This window comes from Camelus bactrianus, chromosome 1, assembly GCF_048773025.1.
Source record: "Camelus bactrianus isolate YW-2024 breed Bactrian camel chromosome 1, ASM4877302v1, whole genome shotgun sequence".
Lineage (NCBI taxonomy): Eukaryota > Metazoa > Chordata > Mammalia > Artiodactyla > Camelidae > Camelus > Camelus bactrianus.
The window spans coordinates 129543670-129565237 of record NC_133539.1 but is presented as its reverse complement, the minus strand read 5'-3'; the positions used below and the strand labels follow the sequence as shown (position 1 = coordinate 129565237).

The following is a 21568-nucleotide window of genomic DNA, read 5'->3' as shown; positions in this document are numbered from 1 at the left end:
CATGTTGTTGCGTCTGAAAATGTGGGCTGTGCACACCCTGCATTGGAAATAGCTAGATCGCCCTCCGTGCTGTCTCCATCGCTTTAAAAAGAAAAAACTTAACAGCTGCCTTAATCCATGTATTATGCTTGTCATCTTTTTATTTTCTAATTTTTTTTAGCACATCACCCACTGGTGTTTGATACCTCTTAAAATCCTTGCTTTAAGAAACCAGTTTGGTCCTCCTTATATTTGGTGACAAATGTGCCCTTATTAAATTTGTTTGATTGTTTTGAAGAAGTGAGTTGCGAATTTATTTAGGCGGCTGCTGAGGGATGTTTTTCATGGAGTATTTAAACTTGTAAAGTCAAATTCTTCAGCATCTTGCTACATTCCTTCTTTTACACAAACGTGCTTGGCACTCGGTTCCTGGCTGTCGCTGTGTGACGTGCGTGACGGCGCTGCCTGGCCGGCGGTCACTGGTGAGGAAGTGGCAGGCTCGGGGGTGAGCAGCTGTTGGAGGAAGCTGTCACCGTTTTGTTATTTAATTTTTTTTTTTTTTTGCATTTTACTTCCCTTGCCATTTACTTTACTTTGCCTTCACAAAGAGGCAGAATTTGGTCTAAAATCCATGACACTCTTTTGTTCCCTTTACGAGGCTGGTTTATCTGAGTATCAGGACAACATGTCCTTCTCCTAAGTAGCTGGCTCACCAGGATCTGGTGGACATAGGGACTGCTAAAGGGAACCGTAGCTTCCACCCTGCTCCAGCCAGTGGGCATTCAGAGCCAGGTCTGTGGTTTGTATCAGCAGCCGTGCAGGTCTCCCTGCACCGGCCTTTACTTTTAACCCATGTTGGCAGTAAATAGCTGACTCCGTGTCTGTTGAAGCTGACGTCCACCACTGTCGGCCTTGTCGTTAGTTTGCGGTAGTGAATCTCCAACACCCCAGTCAAATGTGAAGGAAGATGCTTTGGCCGACCTAGGACCTTGGATTCTCACCCCAACCATGGTTCATCTCACCCGGTGAATGTGTTTGGCCACCACCATCATGCTGACCATGAGGCCTTGATTCTCCTTTCATGCTCTGGTCCAAATGTGGACACTTCATTTTTCACTGAATTTGTCTCGCTTCAGACAGGAGAGAATATCTGAAGGAGTCCATCATATTGTGGGTGGGGAACAGATCAGAAGTAAATGTCGCAAGTAGAAGGAGTCTAGTCTGTCCGGCTTGGCAAATGCAGGCTGCGATCTGTGATGGCCGGGCTATGCCCTGGACACAGGCCTTTCCCGTGGCTCCTGAGAGCCCAGGGGTCGGAGTGAGAACATCCTGGCCTGGGTTCCTCCATCCTCGTCTGCTTACTGACAACTGTGTCTGCTAATTAGGAGCTCCCCCACACCTAGGGCCCTTCAAAACTCAGACCATGAGAGAACCTTGCGTCCCTTCTCCTGGGCCTCCTTTGTGAGAATACAGTGCCTTCTGAGGTGACCAGTGGCAGGAGATGCCTCCCCCTCCAGGGAGCACCCTTTGGAGGACTGTGACTCAGTGCACCATGCTGTGAGCTTGTGGGGTTCCGGCCGTGGTCCCTGCAGAACCAGACTAGAGATGGGCTTAGTGACAGATGTAACAGGACTGATTCCAGGGCAGGGCTTGGGGGAGGAAACAGTGGAAATTGAATGTGACCTCAAACATATAGGTGGGTTCTGGGGCTGTTACTAAAATGGGGAGCATGGGAGGTACCTGCCAGGAATCGAATTCCAGAGTAAATGGCGGACATGAGGCATTTTTAAGATGCCATTTGTCATCCAAGTTAGGACTTCAAAGAGGCACTCGGTTCTATGGCCCTGGGGCTCAGGTGAAGGAGCCGGACTAGAGATACACGTTGGGAGTCGTCATTATTAGCTGGTATTCACAGACGCGCATGTGAATTAGATCATCTTGAGAGCTGCAGACTGAGGCTGAGGGGGGGCAGGGCTGTGCCTTGGTTGGAGGAAAGCCCAGACCATGCAGCTTTCGTGTGTCAGTCTGCGGCGTTTGTGATTTTCAGACTAATGCCATTTATCCTTAAGGGGCCGGGGGTTGGGCAGGGCCAGCCTGGAAGAAATCTGATAGGAGGGTCGAGGCCACGTGTGTGTCTTGGGAAGATGCAGATTCTGCAGGGTCCGGGAGGGTAGACTTCTAAGAAGCTGGAGTTGGAGTGGGGAGAAAGTAGTCACACTCACCTGAGAGGGAGGGAGGGCGTCCTTGGGGGTCGCCACCCTACTGGACTCGCTTTCCAATGAACAGAAGGCAATCAGACAGAGGATCTGAGGTGAGAAGGGATGGGCACTGGGAGGGGAGCCAACCTGGAGAATGGTGCGTGCAAAGTTCTGGAATAGTCTCCCTGAAAAATTGAGTTAAAAATACCCAGACTCTTAAGAACATTGATAGTGACTGGGGAGGAGGCAGTTGTTTTTCTGGCCTCCTAAGGGTAATGCATTTATTCAGGGATACACAGAATATTCGGGCAGAATTTTCCAGGGGTTTGATCCTTACCAGGGGGAACAGTGCAAGTTTAAAGGGGGAGAAGGGCAGCGGAGGGAAGCTAGTCAGGCCCCGTGTCAGGTACCAGTCGGCAGCCCTACTTGCGTGTTGCATTCTCATCCATGCCTCCCAGGTGGTCGATGGCAGCTCCCTTTTGCGGATTGGGAAGCCTTCTCAGAGGGGTTAAGGAATTGGTCCGTTTAGCGGCTAGTCAATGCTATAGCAGGATTCAAGCAGGGCCTTGTCAGACTTCAAGGGCATGTTCTCTCTACTAATTCGGTACCTCTCTGTTGTACCTGGATTGGTGAATTGGGTCCGTTTTGGAGCCTTTCACAAAAAATACGATTTAAGTGTCTCAGGACAGTTTCACAAAGCTCAGTGTTCTTTGATGTTTCAGAAGAACCGCAGTGCTTTTCGTTCCACAGAGGTAAGGTCTTACTCCTTGCCGATGACGTGGTTGCAAATGACGTACAGTTGCAAAACCAGACTTAGCAGCTTCTGAAAGGAAACTCTCCAGTTCTCCCTTGATCGGCTTTCTTCCACGGGATGTAACTGCTGCAGCATAGGCCTGAGCTTTCCATATGGAGTGAGGGTTTGATAACCAAAGTTAGCATAAAACGGTCAGATGAAGAAAATCGACGTTGACAATTTATTTTTGGGTTACATTAGTGAAGATATTCTATCAGTTAATGACCCATATATCGAATGAAATTGAGTACAGAACATTGCAATTCTTACTTTCTATTTAGAGTTCTCTTACAGAGTAAGGTTGCCTGCTTTGGAACATCAGAACCACCACCACGGCACCTATCAGTGTGTTGGTGTGATTGCATTTACGCAGTGAATGTAATCTGGGCTTCCTCAGCCCCAAACACTCCAGTGCAGAATCAAGGGCTGTAGCCATCTCTTAGTCACGCAAATACTTCTAAAATTATATGATGCCAGAAAAGAAAGAAGAGGGAGAGAGAGATTGCCTTTATCAAAGTTCCTTTATATTCTAACTGCAAACTGTTGTTGAACAGCTCTGATTTCCTTTGGATATGAATATATACATTTCTTTGCATGTAACCCGGGATTTGGACTAGAACACCAAGCTCTTGCTGTCCACAAGCCACAAAAATAGTAGCCAAATTGCACAGGTGTGAAATAGTTTATACTTTTTTCTGAGAAAGAATCCTTGAATTTGGGACTTGGGCTGTGATTTTTGCTTTTTGCTTCCCCCACCCCTCTTGTAATCTCTCACTCCTTTCCACGTGGCCCCCAAGTGTTCGTGGTTTCAAAGGAGTGGGCAAACACCCAGTTGGTAACCATGTACTGTTGCTATAGATGGAGCCCTGCCAAGACCTAAAGGACATTATCAGAAAGGACTTCCTGGAAGAAATGGGCTCTACGTTCAATCGTGAGGACAGAGTAAGTGTCAGCCAGGAGAAGCAGTCAAGAGTGTGGCTCAGGAGGCAGGTGCAGCTCGGGCAGAGGCCTGGAGGATTGTGGGGTGGGGACCTGGGGAGAGTGTCCTGTGTGGTCCAGGGTGGAGTGTTCCCCTGCTTGGGAGGACCATGGAGAGAGCCTGGGGTGAAGGGCTTTGGAAGACGTTGGGTTTTATTTGAACAGACACTGGAGGCAGTGAAGGGTGTCAGCAGGAAGTGACCCTCAGGAAAGGTACTTCTGGTTTTGCTTCTGATATTCTACAGACAGAAGGGTCCGGACGGGCGAGAGCAGGTCTGTCTGTCCCTTTGAGACCCACCCCGTCATTCATTTATTCATAACACGCGCACTTCTGTGTGTCTAGGGGAGAGTGGGTGGACCCACATTAGTAAGCAAAATGTATTTGCTTCTTGTGAGCTTAGCAGTGTCAGAAGTTGACTTAGCCTAGAATGTTCTAGGAATAGAGGAACAAGTTGCGGAGGTTGGAGGGAGGGAAGTCTTCCTTGGGAAACAATCAAAATGAGCCTGGAGGTAAGTGGGAAGTAGGAGCAGGACAGGGGGTCCCTGAGGTCACTGGGGACCTGGGAACTGGGGTGAGGCTGGGTGAGCAGTGTTGGGGGCGGGGCTAGAATTCCACCAGGGAGCCTCTGAAGGGTTTGAAGTGGGGTGATGTAATCAACTTTGTGATTTGGGAAGGCTGCCGTTGCTCTGTGTGTGTGTGTGTGTGTGTGTGTAGCAGGGAAGAGGGGGAGGGTGCCACCAACTGGGGGGGCCACTAAAACACCATTCACAGGCTGGGAGAGGGGCGTCTGGGCTGCTTGGGGACGGCTGGGGCAGTGTGGATGCCGGATTTCCTTATGGGGAGGGCTTGTTATCGGGGTCGCCCGAGAGGCGACTTTTGGCTGGAAGAAAAGAGATGGAGGCTGCCAGGTGGACTTTCCTCTTCTCTCCTTCCCTTCCTTGTGTGATGATCTTAGCTCAGCCAACTTTTGGAACAGAAGAGCTAAGTTCCAGGGTAGCCCAGGACTTTGTTGAGCTGGTTCGAGTGAGATCTGATAGGATTTAGATTTCTGTTCAGATCTGCATGTTCACTTAGCTAGAAACCTCCCGTCATTTCGATTTCCATGGGGTATTTATTCTTGATAAAGATTGCTTTCTTGGTGAGAGGAAATTTAATACAGCTGTTGTCTTTCTCAAAAAAAATCATATCTTTAAAGAAATTTAATATTCCAAAGAATAGCAAAATTTAAAAATTATAAAGTAAGGCTTTGGTGTAGTTTCTTTGGTTTCTGAGCTAATGTGGAGTTAGAGCCTTTGCATTACTTAATAGCACATCCTTAGTGAGCTGTTAGTGAGCACCCCAGGCCCCACCTCTCAAAACACCATTAAAGTTTGCTCTGAAATAGTGAGGTCATAAAGGTCTTGTTTGCAGAATTCAAACAGTGTGTTTATATTATGCAGCATAGCTCCATTTATAAAATAATAATAGGTTCAAAATTAAGAAAGTGGAAGATAATTGATTTTTTTAAAGCTGAAACATAAACTTTCTTGTGCTAATGTTGCAACTGGAAATTTTGAAAAGAAAAATCCTACTGTAATATCATCTAAGTGGAATACATATATGACTTCCACATTTGAAAAGTAACGGCGCAGTGGTTTTAGAAGTCAGGAGCATTCCAACTCAGATACTGGCATTGATGGTTGCTGGTTTTCAATGGAAGAGCCTAAATTTGCCTTCTTAGCATTTTTTTTTTTCTTTGTAGTGAGAGGGCTGAGTAGTGCTTTGCCAGCATGAGTTTGGGGCAATTTGAGGGCAGATGTCGTGTAGCAGCAGTGAGATATTTCCATGCGTTTAATTTTCCGGACAACACCAGGGCACATGTGGGGTTTGTGCATGCAGGCTGGGATGCTGCAGGACTCCCTAATCCATCACCGTTATGTCCTGGAGCTGCTCCGGTTAGTGAATAATTTTCTGTGCCTTGGATGTAAAGTGGTCTGATGCAAATGATCAGATATGTAGTTAAAGTGCTATTACTTGAAATAAGAGAAACCTAGAAATATGGCTCTAACAATACAGGATGAGGGAGGAGAATTGGCTGAGCTGCGTGCAGTGGGGAGTCTTCTCAGGTAACTCCCACGCCGTGATTCCTGCCAATATCCGCCCCAGCCCTGCACGGTTGTCCTGCCGAAGCAAGCATGCACTTTGCTCAGAAACGCACTGAATTTCCTTGCGCCTCTGTTTGTTGGCTTTTTTTTTGAAAGCACATCTTGCCCTTTGCTTAAATGCCATCCCTGCAAGTCGCCTCATACACTCATCCTTCTGGACCTCGTCCATACATAGCTGCTGAATGGATGAACAGAATGTAGAATCTCCATTTAGTGAAACATTATTCAGACGTAAGAGTGAATAAAAAAGAAAAAGAGGAAAATGAAAAAGGCCACCTCTTCTGGGAAGTCCACTCTGACTGCTCAACCCGCCCTTTTATCTTTGAAACACAATCACTTATGCTCCACTCTACTCTTTTTGATAGTACTTACAACCCTCTAATAAACTTTAACGTTTTCAAAAAAAAAAAAAGAGATGCTGATACCACTTCAACATGGACGAGCCTTGACAAGAGCATGTTAAGTGAAAGGAAGCAGACACACACGGCCACATATTGTTGACTTCAGTGATCTGAAATGCCCAGAATAGGCACATGCAGAGGCGGAGAGCAGGTGATGGTTGCAAAGGGCTAGGTGGAGGGGGGTTAGGGAGTGACTGCTAGTGACAGGGGGATTCTTTTGGGGTGATGAAGTGTTCTGGAAATAGATGGTGATGAGGGCTGCACAACCGTGAGTGTGCAGAAGACTGCTGAGCTCTGTCTCTGGGAGTGCCTGTGGTTGGGGGCGGCTTTATTTTCTTCTCACCCTGCACTCTGAAGAGACATCTTGTGCAGTGGCCTTTCTACTAGTGTGAGTGGTGGGAATCAGAGACTTTGCAGAGTCTTGTTTTTTTACCCCCCCTGCTGAGTGTAGGCAAAATAAATTTAAGCCTGAGAAAGTGCTCCATCTGCAGTAATGTATTTCAGTTTTGCATGGAGTAAAAATCTTGAGAGCTTTTTAATTGTTGAGGACAGTCTGTGGGGGGAAATAGCCCGTGAAGCCTTGGGGAGACCTGGAAAAACCACGCTTCCCTCCCTGACACGGGTGGAGTATTCACCCCAGTTCAGGCAGTGAAGGGCCCAGACCCGTGAGCGGAGTTGACAATCGTGAATATTTACGTGTATCCGCTGCTTCATCTTGGATATTAATTTCAAGCTGAGTCAGTTTGTGGCGGCAGCCTCATCCTACATCAGGAATTTATAGTATCTGCTCTTAGAGGTGTAGACCTGACAGAGTTTATTATTTAACAGTCTCCCTTGAATTGATATCTCAGATTCCTTTGTCAAAAGCAAAACAGCAGAAATACAGACGTCCTTTAATGCCAATATGACCTGGAAAGGATTTAGTCTCTGTGCCTCAGTGGCCTTATCTGCGGTTGGGGATGATGATAACAGTGTTTCCCTCAGAGGGGCTGGTGAAGGGAGAGTGAGGATCACAAAGGGAGGACTTACAGGAGATGCTCATGAATGACTGAATTTAGTGCTCTCAGCCTGGTGAGGCCTCAGGGGCAGAGATGTCAGAACAGAGCATTCCTATCCAGAGCAAGATCCGTGTTGGCAGCTGTTGTGATCAGTATCACAACTGTGGGTTATCAGGTAGTTTTAAGACTTGGTAATATGAATTCATGAATAATGTTAGAAGACTAGACATCTCAGATTCAGTTTACATAGTTCTCAAGATTTCCTCTGAGAAATGGATGGTTTTTTCCCCATCTTAAATCTGAGATGAGTCTCTAAAAAATTTCTGTATTCCTCCAACTTTTTGCTTTAATTCTCCATTTCTTAAAAAAAAAAGTTTTTAAATTGAGTTAGTGGGGACTGAACTGAGGGCCTCATGCATGCTAAGCACATACTCTCCCAAATGAGGTATAATCTCCCCCCTGATTTTTTTTAAAATTTACTTTCTTAGTATTCAGAGTTTAGAGGCCTCTAATTCTTTTTCTGGAGACTTGTCCATGAACCTGTAAATCTATTATTAATGGACAAAACTTGGTTTATTAAAAAAATGAATAGAATATTCTGCAATCCATCCAAAAGGAAATGTTCATTGGCTTAAAATGTTTCTCCTTTAAGGTGATTTCTCCTTTTTGGTCTAGCTCAATTTATTAACAGACATCCTCATCATCATAATGACCAAACTCGCTCTGAGTGGACACCTCCCTAAGGCTAAAATACTTTCCTCATGTTTTACTTCATAGCAGGTGTTTGACGGTAGGTATCAGTGTCTCCTTTTTTGCAGCTGAGGGATTGAGAGATGGAGCAGCTTGTCCCAAATCACACGCAGCTGGCGGTGGCTAGCTCGGTGCTGGAACCCAGGCTGCACAGGATGCATTCTTAATTGCTCCTCTAATCAGCCTCCCGTTGAGTGGTTACCCGAACTCCTGTGAGTCCATAAATGGCCGATTTTAGTGATCTCAGCCTGATGAGGCCTTCAAAGGGGAGACACCAGTGAGAATGTGAGACAGAGTGGCATAAATTAAAATTGTACATTTTCACAGATGTTTAATTCTCAGGTAGTGGCATAAAAAGTTAATTTTTATCTATTTTAGTGCTCTGTAAGCACTAAAAACAAAACATTAAAAATAATTATAGTGCAAATGAGAAGGGGGCTTTGAAAGTCCAACCACTGCTGATGATGTTACTTGTTTTTCTCTAGTGGCCCTTATTGACAGAAATACTTACAAAGACTGAATTGGTTTTATGTAGTCTTAATATGGAAGAAAAGATTGTCAGTGAATATTTTAAGAAAATCTTTATTCTTTTCTTTCCTGATGATGTATATATAAGTTGTTTTCATGGCTTAAGTACATTTCCTCATTTGTGAAATTTGAGTAATATCGTTTAACTTGTCTGACTGTGAGAGTTAGTAGCGTTGTATACAAAGAACTCAAGAGGTGCTTAGTAAAAATGTGCTGTCACAATGACAGATATTTTAGAAGGATCAAATCTGAATACTAAAGAGGGTGGCTTATTACTGATGCATATTTAATATGTATATATATGATATATATGAATATGGCTTAAAGTAACAAGGATTCATTTATTTTTTAGTGCACTATGAAGTTTTAATGAAATCTGTATCATTCTAGTGAGACAGGGACTAGTTAAATTGCCTTAAGCAGACGACCTTGAAGATTATTTACACAGAATGTGTATTGTTAGAACTCAGATGTCATGTTGCCGTGTAACCATCCACTCAGACATTTAAATTCGTTGGTTTCTGACATCCACATTGATCATTTTCAGGGAATAAGCTTCTCTCTTTTGTGATTAAAGAAAATTTTGATCTTTTTTCCTGAACTCTTAACAGGTTTAAAATATCAAAACATTGATTTGACGTGTAACTTTTTTAATAGAGACAATAAAGCTCATGCTGTTTTATTATGTAAATAAATGTTTTTGTATTTCAACAAACGTATGATTTCCTGGATTTTGAGAAGTATGTTGCAAGATACTTAGATAACCTACTTTCGGAAAAATACAGACGCGGCTTTTATGAATATAGGCCTAGTACAGATCTGTTCGTTTTTGCTACAGTGCAGGACATGAGGCCTAGGAGAGATTTGCCGCCGATTGCAAGGAGGGCAGATCCCATGTCTCAGTCTCCCCTCCTGTAAAATGAAGTGGCTGGACTGGAATCTTTCCTCTTCTAAGATGAGTTTCCATGAGCCTGTGTCTTTTGTTTATATTCAGGAGTATTAGCAATATCAGATTAAATACTGAGTTACCCTCGCTTTCCCCGAAGCAAAGTGCAGTATGTGCTACAGAAGATTTTAGTTATCTGATTCTCGTTTCTGATCCTACAGGCAATTTTGTGTTGTATGCTTCCTGGCAACCTGGAAGGTCTTTTTAGCCATAGGTGGCGCTTGTTGCACCTTCTTACCGTCTTAATTTTCCTGTTTGTTAAAGAAGGCTTAAACAACGTTATTTTGTTTTGATTCCTTTGCTTGATGCTTCAGAATAGCACAATGTCCATTATGTCTGTCTACCTGGAAAAATTGTTCTGCTTATATTTTAGTTTTATTCTGTCATCTCGCTGTGAACATCTTAGACTTGCTGTGTAAACAATGGCAAAATCGGACTTTTCTTCCAGTGTTAGAAACCAGTGAGCCGGGAATTTATAAAACAGCTAGTAGCGGCCTCTGGAGCACCTTAAAGCTGAAAAGTGTGCTGGGTTCCCTGAGTATTGACCCCGCTGCTGTGTGTTAATTGGTGGTAGGAGATTTGGTACACATAGGAAGTGGTGTAGTTTTTTGACTTGGGTTTGCGTGTACGCGCTGCCACTGAGCCATGTGAGCCTGAGTCAGTTCGTTCTGAGTTTTTCCCTCGTCTGTGAGATTGGGACGTTGGTATCTGCTTTGTAGAATTGTGAGAATTAGAAATTATGTAAAGTGATTACCACAGTGGGTATGTCAAGAGGGCTCATAATCTTTACCTGCTGTTTGGTGTGAAGCCATCATTTTATAGTCTTTGGCAATTACTAAGAAACAGGAAAACAAGAAAAGCTGGTTTTATGATGAAAGATATTTGAGGAGGTTCCATAGTTCCTATACCCATAATTAAGTATCAGCAGAGTCAGAACTGTTACACAGTCACCCTGAACCAACGTTAAGCCACAGAATTTTTTGTTACTTCATATATGTTGGGGCCTATGGGGATCCAATACTTATATGCATGTTGTCTCCAGCAGCCAACTGAGAGATGACACAAAAGAGTAGGCAGGTGATAAATGTCTTCTTTGTTACTGATGAAGCCACGTTCTCCATGAACTTCAGGGCTGTGGGAAAATGTGTGTCATGATACTGTGTCCCAGAATTAGAGACTCACCCTGTCCCAGGTAGCTCTGGGCCACAGCGAGCCTTCCCTTGAGAGGACCTGCCCCTTCATGCAAAGGGCTGTCCTGACATGGAGCTGAGCATCCCAGGTGCTTCCCAATGGTGACCAACACTGGAGGGAAAGGTAGGGTTTCACATTCCCTGCTTGTCTCCCCGGACTCACACCTAACCCTGTTAGTGTGACGAGGGCTAGCTGTGATCCAGCGGCCAGGGGTATGAAGGGAGAAGCACACTCCATGGCCCAGAGGAGTTGGGAGGAGGCATCCCCTCCCTAGTTTAAACATGTGATGGGTTGGAATGGGAGGGTGCTCCCCAAGAGTTTATAAAAGGAGAAAAAGGATTTTCTTTGGGACTTATACTAGCCAGGAAACACATAAAATTATTAGAAGGGAGACTTGTAAATCACTTTTATATTAAGTTGACATTTGTTGAACACCAAAAATGTGCTACATTCTTTTCTGAGAGTTTTACAGAAATGAATCCTTCAATCTTCTCAACAAGTGAGTAAGGAAGTTTTGATTGTTATCCCAGTTTTACAGTGTGGAAATTTCGGCACGGAGAGGGTAAGTAAGTTGGCCAAGGTCACAGAGCTAGTAAGTGGCAGAGTTGGTACTTAAACCCAGGCTATCTGGTTTTGAGGTTCCCAGAGTTGGGCTTTGGGTGTTTAGAGGTATCTGCATCCCTGAATATTTGTACCACTTTACATCAGTTAGCCCAGAAAGGACAGGGAAAGGAGAGTTACACAGGTGCTCACTGTCATGTCTCGGCCACTGTCCATGAAGTGTGCACTGTGATTAGTGTTAATTATTTTCTAGGCAGTAGATCTGTTCGTATAACAGAAATTTAGTCCATTGAGTTAATCTACAAACCCTTCCTGCTCTGCTTCTGTCCATGGTTGCCATGAGACTGCCTGCCCGTGATTGGGCTGTGGAGGAGAAAATGTACTCATGGTTGAACTCTGATATTTCAGTCTGGTTTATAGTTTCACTTCTTCTGTTACATTAATAAGTTTCTGGTTTTCTTGCATCAGTGTGTCATGAGATTGGTTAATGTGAAACCAGTCCATGGGAGCCCAGGGATGCTTACGGTATAATTTCTGAGCACACTGTCACACCTCTACCCGTGCAGACCTGGCTGGAGGATGTCCGCCTTCCTCACTGATTTCTCCAAACAGCAGGGTCCTCTCCCACCCCCGGATGTGAGGCTGGGAGCTCTATGAGTTGGCCAGTCGGTGGCCAAGTCCACCAATCAGAAAATGATGAAGTACCCGGAATGGGTTTAATAAAATAAAAGGGCTTCCAGGTAGTCCGATGGGCTGTTCGAGTCCATTTGTTGAGAAGCTGTCCACTGTCTGTGGTTGAGCTGCTGCTTTGCTGTTGAAAAGTCTGGATTAGATGAAGGGATTTTAAAAAGGAGAAAGGAGTGATTTCAGGTGGTACGTCCACACCGGTGAGAAGTGATGGATGACCGCCTGTGTGAGGCATAGACAGAGTCTTACAATCTTCATAAAACAGCTTTAAAAGCTCTGCCATCTGAGTGCACTTCATATGGGGTCCAGATCATCACTGGTCATGCTGAGAGGGCAAATAATTTATGATGGCGGAAAGGACACCGAGGCATCAAAAAGTATCAGTCATGTTCCCTGTTTAAAGGATGTGGCACAATGTAATATAATTGAGCTTGTTTTTCACTGAACAATTTTTAGTGTTTTCTGGGACTCCCCAGTGCCCCAAGGCTCCATGCAGCTGGGTGTCCCCTCAGAGCAGCTCTGTCAGCGCTTGCCCTGGGCTGACGTGGTGTCGCGGGGAGCAGGACGGTCAGCGTCCCCGGCTCCCCCGAGATCCGTCTCCTCATCCGCAGTGCCAGGTTGCTCATCCGTGTTTACTTAGTAGGTTAGCTGAGAATCACACGTGATGGTTGTCATGTGTGATTTGTGATTGTTTCTGTGATTGGCATTTAGTCAGTGTTTGATAGAAACCCTTGTTTTTTTAGTATAATTGTAGCAGCTAGATTGCAGTGATTTTTAGTCTGTATTTTTTTATAACTTTATTCTTATTTTTAAATATGCACTTATTTTTATTTATTTTTTTGGAGGTACTGGGGACTGAAGCCAGGACATTGTGCATGCTAATTAGGTGCTCTACAACTGAGTAATACACACCCTCCTTGTCTGCACTTGAAAATAAATATTGCAATACACAAAATAGATCTTAAACACCATCATGGGACCTAGTCTGTGTATAAACAATTGAACACGTATGCTATTTCAATAAGAATAAATGTTGTTGAGACATACATTTCTGAATCTGTTAATGTGCTTAAAAACGATCATAGGTAGTGATAAACACGAGTCTTTGATCCAGTACTTCTTAGGGTCTATTTTGCCATCAATGGAAATTACATTCTTCAGAGAAGGCTAATTGGGTCTCTTTGATATTTGGATGGTTTAGCAGATGATCAAGGCTTTCAAAAGCTGACAGAATTGTATTTTAAACTAACTACAAAGTTATCTTCTAGAAGTTGGAATTCCTAAGCTTGTGAAGTGTCTAGTAATCCAGGGGGTATGTGTCTGTGTCTGTGTGAACGTTTGTGTGTGTGATTTCAGGAAGGTAGAAATAAGTTCCATATAGACTTCTGATACCTTTCTCCTCAAGTTCAAGGTGTAGGCATATATTTACACAAATAAATTGATATTCTTTTGTCATTTGGCATATTGGGAATAAGAGGTTGTCATACTTATTTCAGAAGGGTTGGGGAGCATGAGCTTAGAAAACGGGAGGAGAAAGTGGCCGGGAGGCACTTCACACTCTGTGCAGGATTTGAGGAACAGTAGCTTTTCTTTTTTATTCTAAAGCAAACTGGCGCTGAATTGTAACATACTATTACTCAGAATTGCTTTTCTGATCAGATACAAGTGCCTCAGATTTTTGAAGGCAACATGAATGGTGAAATGTGTTTTAGCAGTTATCTTTAAAAGTTGTTTTATTTTTCAAGTAAAAGGCTATAGCCTGTTCTTTCTTCCAGCGGTACAAGACATGCTTATTAATCTATGTACATGATCTGTGTGCTTAGTTTCTTTGGTTTTTTTTTTTTTTTTTTTTTTGAAATGCTTGTTTCATTGTGGTTTGAATGAATGTTTAAAATTTCTGGATTTTGATATTTAGAACATGCTGATTTATGAAAACCGTTAAAAACCTGATTGTTCTTTGGTCCTTGTTTGTTGGGGCACCCTATTGATTTCTGTTGTCTTTTAAAGAGGGAAATGCTTCCTCTAGCCTGCAGATAATTAAGTGAATGGTTTGCAGTGTGCCTTTAAAATTCTTTGAATGCATTGAGCATGTTTGTCCAGTGAATTTTGAATTGACTCATTGTAATGACTTTGCTTTTGTTCTGTGGCTTTTGCTCCTCTCCACAAGAATTTGAATTCTCTGTGGCATTTTGTATACGTGTTCTTAACAGGGCAAGAAATTTTGCATTTTTTACAGAGCTGGGTTTTCCTATCCCCTCTGAATGCCATTATAATTGATACAATAAAAATCTGTTATTGCAGTGCATAATTATTTCATAAACTATTTTTTGGCATAATCAGAAACAATGACAAAGAATGATAAAAAAAATACAAAAACCTTCCTTCCTTTGAAGAATAGAAATGAGGTGGTCAGGCTCACGCATGCTTTGTGCCTGACACACTTACTATCATTTCATTGTGTATCATGATTCGGAGATGGAGTTGCTTCAGGTTTGTAGGTTTTTGTTTTAACATTTGTGTTGAATTCTTTCTCCAGGCTGATGTTTCCTGTTGTGTTTGTGGAAAGAGTAGAAGGGAAACAAATACTTTGTTTTGTTTTCAGGAGTCCTGAGTTGATGAGAAAAGTGTTGAGGGTGGGCTGAGGAAAAGAGTGACACTCCCTCTCCTCCCGGCTGAAATTGATAAACAAATAAATCAATTAAGTGTATCGATATTTGACCAATAGAAGTTAGCGATCCCAAAATGGATAGATATGCCCAATGGAAATTACTGAGTTCACCTGTAGAATTATGTGCTTTACCAAGTAGAAGCAGCTTAGAGCAATCAGAAAAGTAAGTAATATGATGAGATATAAAAGGGATATCATATCTTTTATTTCTGAAACTTTTCTACGGTAAGTTGTGTAGAGCTAAAATTAAGTTTCAAGCACCAGGATTTAAGAGTGTGGGTGGTTCTGTAGGATCGTTATTCACGGATGTGCCTAGACCAAGCTAGAGTGGCTGAAGATGGCAGGAAAAGACCCAGAGGCAGGATTTGTCATCCTAGGGTGTCCTCCATAATGGTTCCATGTGAAAGCCCATGATTGGTTTAACAAACTGTAGCACACCCCAGCCGGCTGTGAACTTTGATAAGAAAAAAATATGCTTAGAAACTGCTTTGCAAGCAAGTGCCTGTGCATCCTCACACCAGTCTCCTTGCCTTCAAAAGCAGAGACAATGCTTTGCTTGCATACTTGAGGTTTTAGATAGCACTCTGCTGGTTGCAAAGCAAGGACCGTGGCCCTCAGCAATAAACGCTGGGCTTGTGTGCTGTTAGATAGTCTATTATCCCCAAAACAAGGACCTGGCTGGTCTGGTGGTCTGCTTTGTAATTCACATATCTAAAAATGTATCTTGTTCCCCTCACCCCATGACTTCCCTAAAGATACACTAATCTTTTGTACTCAATGTGGATTTTACAATCTCTGCCTCATCCCGTCTTTCCCGAAGTTCCTCCTTACTATCTCACAACTGTTGATGAATTTTTCCTTTGAATATACACAATAAATATGGGAGCATTTGAGAGGCTCGTGGAGTTGGCTCCCTACTCCCTCTCGATTTCTTGACTTTTTACACAGAGTCTTGAATAATCATTCCGTGCTGGTAAGACTTCTGCCAGCCAGATGCCACAGTTCCAGGTGAGAAGTATGCAGGCTTTATCTTTCCTACCCGAGGGAGAGAGAGGAGAGAATTGAGATATGCTCCCCCGTGGTTCCTTCCTGCCCCAGGGCCACTGCAGTTCACCTGAAGCCTTCTGACCTCTGCTCAGAGGGCCTCTGTCCCAGGACTGACTGCAGCCTTTCCTTCCCTTGTCAACATTTCCTTTCAGAAGTAGGTCTCTTCTCTGCAATTGAACCCTGGCAGATGTGATGGTGGTCAGCGTGCTGGTGGGCAGTCATTTGGGGACTCCCAGGAGCCATGCTGATTCTCCTGAGTCTCTCAATCGGGGTTACAGAACAGTCGAGAACCGAAGGAAGCCCATTCACGTGAGGTCAACAGAGCATTACATCACTTTCATTTTATTTTTGAATTTTCAGTAGAGAAATTATTTGTAGCAAACTGTTCCAGATTTTCGGCCTCCTGCTTTCCTCATCACCACTTCCTTGCTGGCTCTGGTGCTTGTTTTACAGACCAGGTTTCTTCTCTGGTCATTTCTAGCAGCTTGGCTTGCCGAATCCTTGATCTGCATTTGAAGCAGAATGCTTCTTTGTGATGTGAAACTAATTTTCCTATTTCTGAATATTTCGTGTACACTCAGCAACGGTTTCAAGTGAAATGCTCTTGTCCAATTTCGGTTAACTCACATTTGCTGATCTCCTGCTTTCATGCTGAGGGCAGTTTCTTCTTCCTTTAATAAAATTTTGCAATTTGCATTTACTATGGGAAGGTACTGGCCCGAGGTGCTTTTTTTCTTAACAGTTTTAATACAATTCACCCATTAAAATGTACAGCGGTTTTTACTCTATGCCCAGAATTGTGCATCCCATTCAATCTTAGAACATTTTCATCCCCCCAACAGGAAGCCCCGTATGCATAAGCAGATATTTCCATCTTCCCCATCCTCCCCCAGCCCCAATGAGCCACTCTTCTCTCTCTGTGGATTTGCCTGTACTGGACATTTCATTTAAATCGAGTCACTTCATGTAAGTGGAACCATCTATTGTGACTGACTTCTTTCACATTGAGTAACGTTTTCAATGTTTGTCCACGTTGTGGCCTGTGTCAGTACTCTATGCTTTGCTATTGCTGAATAATATTCCACTGTATGGCTGAGCCCCACTGTTTACCCATTCATCAGGTGATAGGCATTTGGGTTGTTTCTGATTTTTGGCTGTGATGAGTAGTGTCGCCGCGAACATTCCTTTAGGAGTTTTTATGTGGACATTTGTTTTCAGTTCTCTTACGTGTGTGCCCAGACAGCAGAATTGCTGGGTCATTCAGAAACCAAATGTTCAACTCCCTGAGGACCTGCCAGGCTGTTTACCAAAGTGGCCACGCTGTGTTACGTCCTCACCAGCAACTGCTGCCTGCTCCGCTTCATCTGTGTCCTCATTAGTACTTGTTATTTTTTTTTTATTATAACCTATTGTTGTGGGTGTGAAGCGGTTTCTTCTAGTGGTTTTGACTTGATTTCCCTTAGAGCTAATGATATTGAACATCGTTTCATTGTGCTTATTGGCCATTTGTATATTTTCCTTGAAAAATACCTTTTCAGATCCTTTATTCACCTTTTAATTGAGTTGCCTTTTTATTGTTGAGTTGTAGGGTTTTTTTTTTTTTTCATTTGGAGATACAAATTCCTAATCAGATAAATGATTTGAAAAAATTTTCTCCTGTGTATTGGTTTTTCAGTCTCTGGATGGTGCCCTTTGAAGCAAAGTTTTAAATTTTGATGAACTCCAATTTATCTCTGTTTTCTTTGTTCCTTGTGCTTTTGGGATATTATATAAAATCTGAGGTATTTTATTTAAAATTTTATATATAAAATAACTTAATTCGTAGGACCGTTCTAGGAGATGGGTGCGGTTGTTGTCCCCAGTCTATGGATAGGAGACTGAGATGCAGAAAATTTCACTGACATATCAGTGTCAGAGCTACCCAGTGCTATGGGAGTTCAGACCCTCATGTTTGTCCCCAACATCTGTGCTTTTCACCAACATGCTCCACTCCTTCCTGGAATCGTTAATGAAAAACTGTTTCCGTTTTTGATTTCTTGTTAGTTTGTTTTCTCTTTGGGGACCTCATCTCCTCATTTTCCTTTCGGATATCAGTGTAGATTTATTTTAGGTCTCATGTAGGCAGAAGTATTGCTATCATTTAACTTCTTTATTACTCACTCTCCGGTGATGATTGTTGCTATTTGACCTAATCAAGTCATGCTTAACTCTTTCCTGCTCATGACACTGAAAAGAGTCATGACTTACAGCATGCTCAAAGAAGAAAGTACTTGATTGATTTCATCTTGATACCCAATCAAACCAATCAAATAAAAACCCGGTGTTGACACAGATTATATGCCCTCCAGAATAGTGTCACTGTCTTCCTTGTGTTTCATTTGTTTGGTCACAGTGTCTGGATAGCGCCTTGCTGTCCAGCAGTTTTGTGAGGATACGGTGCTCGTGAATCATTGTAAGGACAGAATTTTGACAACAGACTATGTTGTTCATTTCACAAGGGAAAAGATAATATAGAAATACTGCTCAGATCTATTTTAAAATTAAGCTTGGAATTTTGAGAAGAATTCAAGAAACCATACAAAGATCTTTTTCACTAATTTTAGATCTATCTTAGACACATTATGGTTACATAGCAGAGTAACTTATCAAGTAGATTTGACAAGAGGTGTGTATTACTGATTTTTTGTTTTAGTTGAAATACTCTATCTGAGATAAAGTAATCAGTGCCTATAAATGCACAAATATGTTTGTATTTCTATGTAATATGGGAGCAGACTTCATATGTTTCTATATAATATATATGACTGTGTGTTTTAATCTGTCTGTCAGTGTTTTTATAGTTTTTCAGCAATGTTGTAACTTCAGAATTGTTCTAAGAAAATCACCCCAGATTCTAGTGCAGTTTGTACTGTGTATCCTGTCTTATGCATGGGATTCCACTGTCCCCTCAGGGAGGAATTTCCTCTCCTATTGAGTTAGTAGCAGATTTAAAGGAACTGTGATTTCTAGGCCTTTGCTCTCCATGTGTTTGCAGTTGGCTGTCAATCACGATATTCCCTTTCTTGAGTTTTCATTATTCAATTAGAATTTTTGAAAATAAGTGTTGATATGTTGTATTTATCTCCCTAGAAACTTGATGTGTTTGTGCTTTTCAGTTTTCAATTTATGAAAAATGTAAATGCACCCTTGTTTTTAAGTAGTCCTTTTTCAATAGATATTTGTTTATCTCTTTATAGTTAAAATAATTTTTTTTCCCAATGAATGAATCGTTGTGCATGTTTTAAAAGATACCTTACTTTTTATTTTTCTTATTCTAACAGGTATATTCGTTGTAGAGAATTTAGAAAATAAGGATAAACACAGTAATAAGTTAAAATGGCCTCTAATCTCACCTGGAGATACAGTTGTAAGGTTTGAAATTGAGAATTACAAGTCCTCTCACGTTGTTCTTTTTCAAGTACGTTTTGGTTACTGAGACCCTCGAATTCCCATATGAATTGTAGCAGCAGCTAGTCAGTTACTGCAGAGGAGCCCACTGGGATTGTGATCGAGACCACGTTGAATATATGGATCGCTCTGTGGAGCACTGACATTCCAAGAGCACTGTCATCTGATCCAGGAATGTGCGTGGTGTGTCTGTCCAGGTATTTAGGTCTTCTTTAATTTTATTTCAACAATGTGTAGAGTTTACATAGTACTATTTTACTTTATTTTTTCCCTTTATACTGAGTAAAAATGTGCAAGGTACCAGAATGAGAACTGTATTATAGCCCCGCCACTTGCTGCTACCATGGACCCTGCGGTCTTTCTTTGCCCTCTGTAAAATCTTGCACAAAATAGGACCTAAGTAACTCTTTCTTGAATGAATGAGTTTATGATTGCTGAATGATGCTTGAGAATCCTTGCGATGATATCTTTTTCCCAGACTTTCCCCTTTTCTTAACTATGCCCTTTCTCTTCCTTTCCTCCAGCCTGGGTTTCAGCCTGCCTGTGGCATTGATTATCCCTATCTGTGGACTCTTCCTTTCACTAGTTCACGATAATGTTACATATGGGCTGTGGAAACTTGCTAGATGTCAAGAAAGAGCCAATCCATTACATGCTAGTATTTTTAGTGTGTGGTATTCTTTTATCGATTGAAATTAAATCAGGCTGACCCCCTGAGCTCTTTTCACCTTCCTATACATGATACTGCTCTGGTTGCTCCATGTGCCTTTCCCCCAGACTTGGTTTTGGAGTTGAGTAAGTCACCATCACTTGAGACCTCTCTTTAAAAGATGAAGAGGACATTTGATCCTTGTCCCTTGTTGGGGACTTGGATGAGATGAGGTAACACATAAAGAATTGAGCCCCAGCTCATTCTGACCACTGCTCTTTCCGTTCCTTTCTCCAGGGGAAAAGAGTACAATTCAAAAATATAAAGATTGTGAGCTAAAGAGATAGGCAAGACAACCGATCATTTATTAAATGTCCTTTCATGCCAGAAACAAATGTATTATACACAAAATAAGCACACAAAGCACGGTAGAACCGTGATAACAAACGTGGGTCCGAGTTCGAGTCCTGCTCTGGAATGACCAGTCCTGTGAAATGGAGAACTTGTAGGCAGGCTTAGCGTCTCTCGGACTAGTTTTCTGTCCTGCAGAGACGGGGCTCGCTAGGCGTCCCCCCATAGATGTGCTGGGGGGTGTAAGTGACACACGTGGGCAGCCCTAGCACAGCTGCTCGTTCCTCGTAAGTGCAGGAGAGCATAGCTTTTGCGGTGACGGCTTTATGACCGCCCCGTGAAGGCTCTCAGTGCTCCTAAGGGATGCCTTGTGGTTTGGAGATGGGATTCTCATTTCTGTAAATACCCAAGGATTGTGTAATTGGGCCCTGCTGATTTGAATCTATTCTTTAGAAAGTACATATTGTAGGTATATTTTTCAAGCATGCATGCTTTTTTCTTTTATTATTTATAGTTCTACCCTCTCATCTCTTGGTGTGACTTTTCATGGAATCCAGGAAGCAGCCCTAAGCCAGCTGCCTCTTCACACGTCTCCGTGGCGGTTTTCTTCCCTGAATAGAAGAGGGTTCTGCATAGGGAATTTTCTTTGTTCCCCTTTTCTTGGAGTCTCTCTGTCTGTCTGCCCACCTCTCACCTGTCCAACTGTCCATTTCTCTACCCACTCATTCTTCTGACTTGTTCCAAAAAGCATTTGAGGCAGCTTACAGAAGAACAGATACCAAATAAACAGGTTAGAAAATGGGGCTAAGTTCAAACTGTGAGGCTAGGAGGTGGGCCTGTGTTAGGGTTGCAGGCGTGAGACACACACATCTGCCCTGTGACTTATAAGATCGACAGCAAGAGTGTGCCTGAGGCTCCCAGCAGACACAGGTTAACAGGGTTTGTGGGAGATGCTCACTGGCTGTGAAATAAATAAGTGGCTGAGGAGAAGCCCAGCCTTTCCAGCTACTAAGGCTTAGGAGAATATTTTGAGTGTCTTCCAAAATCAGGGTATTGAATCTTTTATTTTTTCAGAGTTCTATGTATAGTTGGTTACATTCTATACCTGGAAATTTCTCCAAAACTGCTTCCCACGTGAGTCCCATGGCTCGGAAATGGGGTGGTTCTGCTCATTGATGGGTGTTGCTCAGAAACATAAAATGACAGCCTCAAAGGAGCCTGGGATTTGTCAGTTATGTTTTGTCAGTGCTG

At 42.7% G+C, this 21568-nt stretch overlaps 1 protein-coding gene across 9 annotated transcripts in view; it reads left to right on the top strand.

Moving 5' to 3' along the window:
- Positions 1-21568, top strand: part of LOC141578906 (uncharacterized) — a 203937-nt gene that overhangs the window by 93568 nt on the left and 88801 nt on the right. For all 9 annotated transcript variants that reach the window (XR_012509805.1, XR_012509804.1, XR_012509803.1 and 6 more), the window contains one exon: positions 19329-19514. The gene's annotated coding sequence lies outside the window, so the exon portion shown is untranslated. The remainder of the gene's footprint in view (positions 1-19328; positions 19515-21568) is intronic.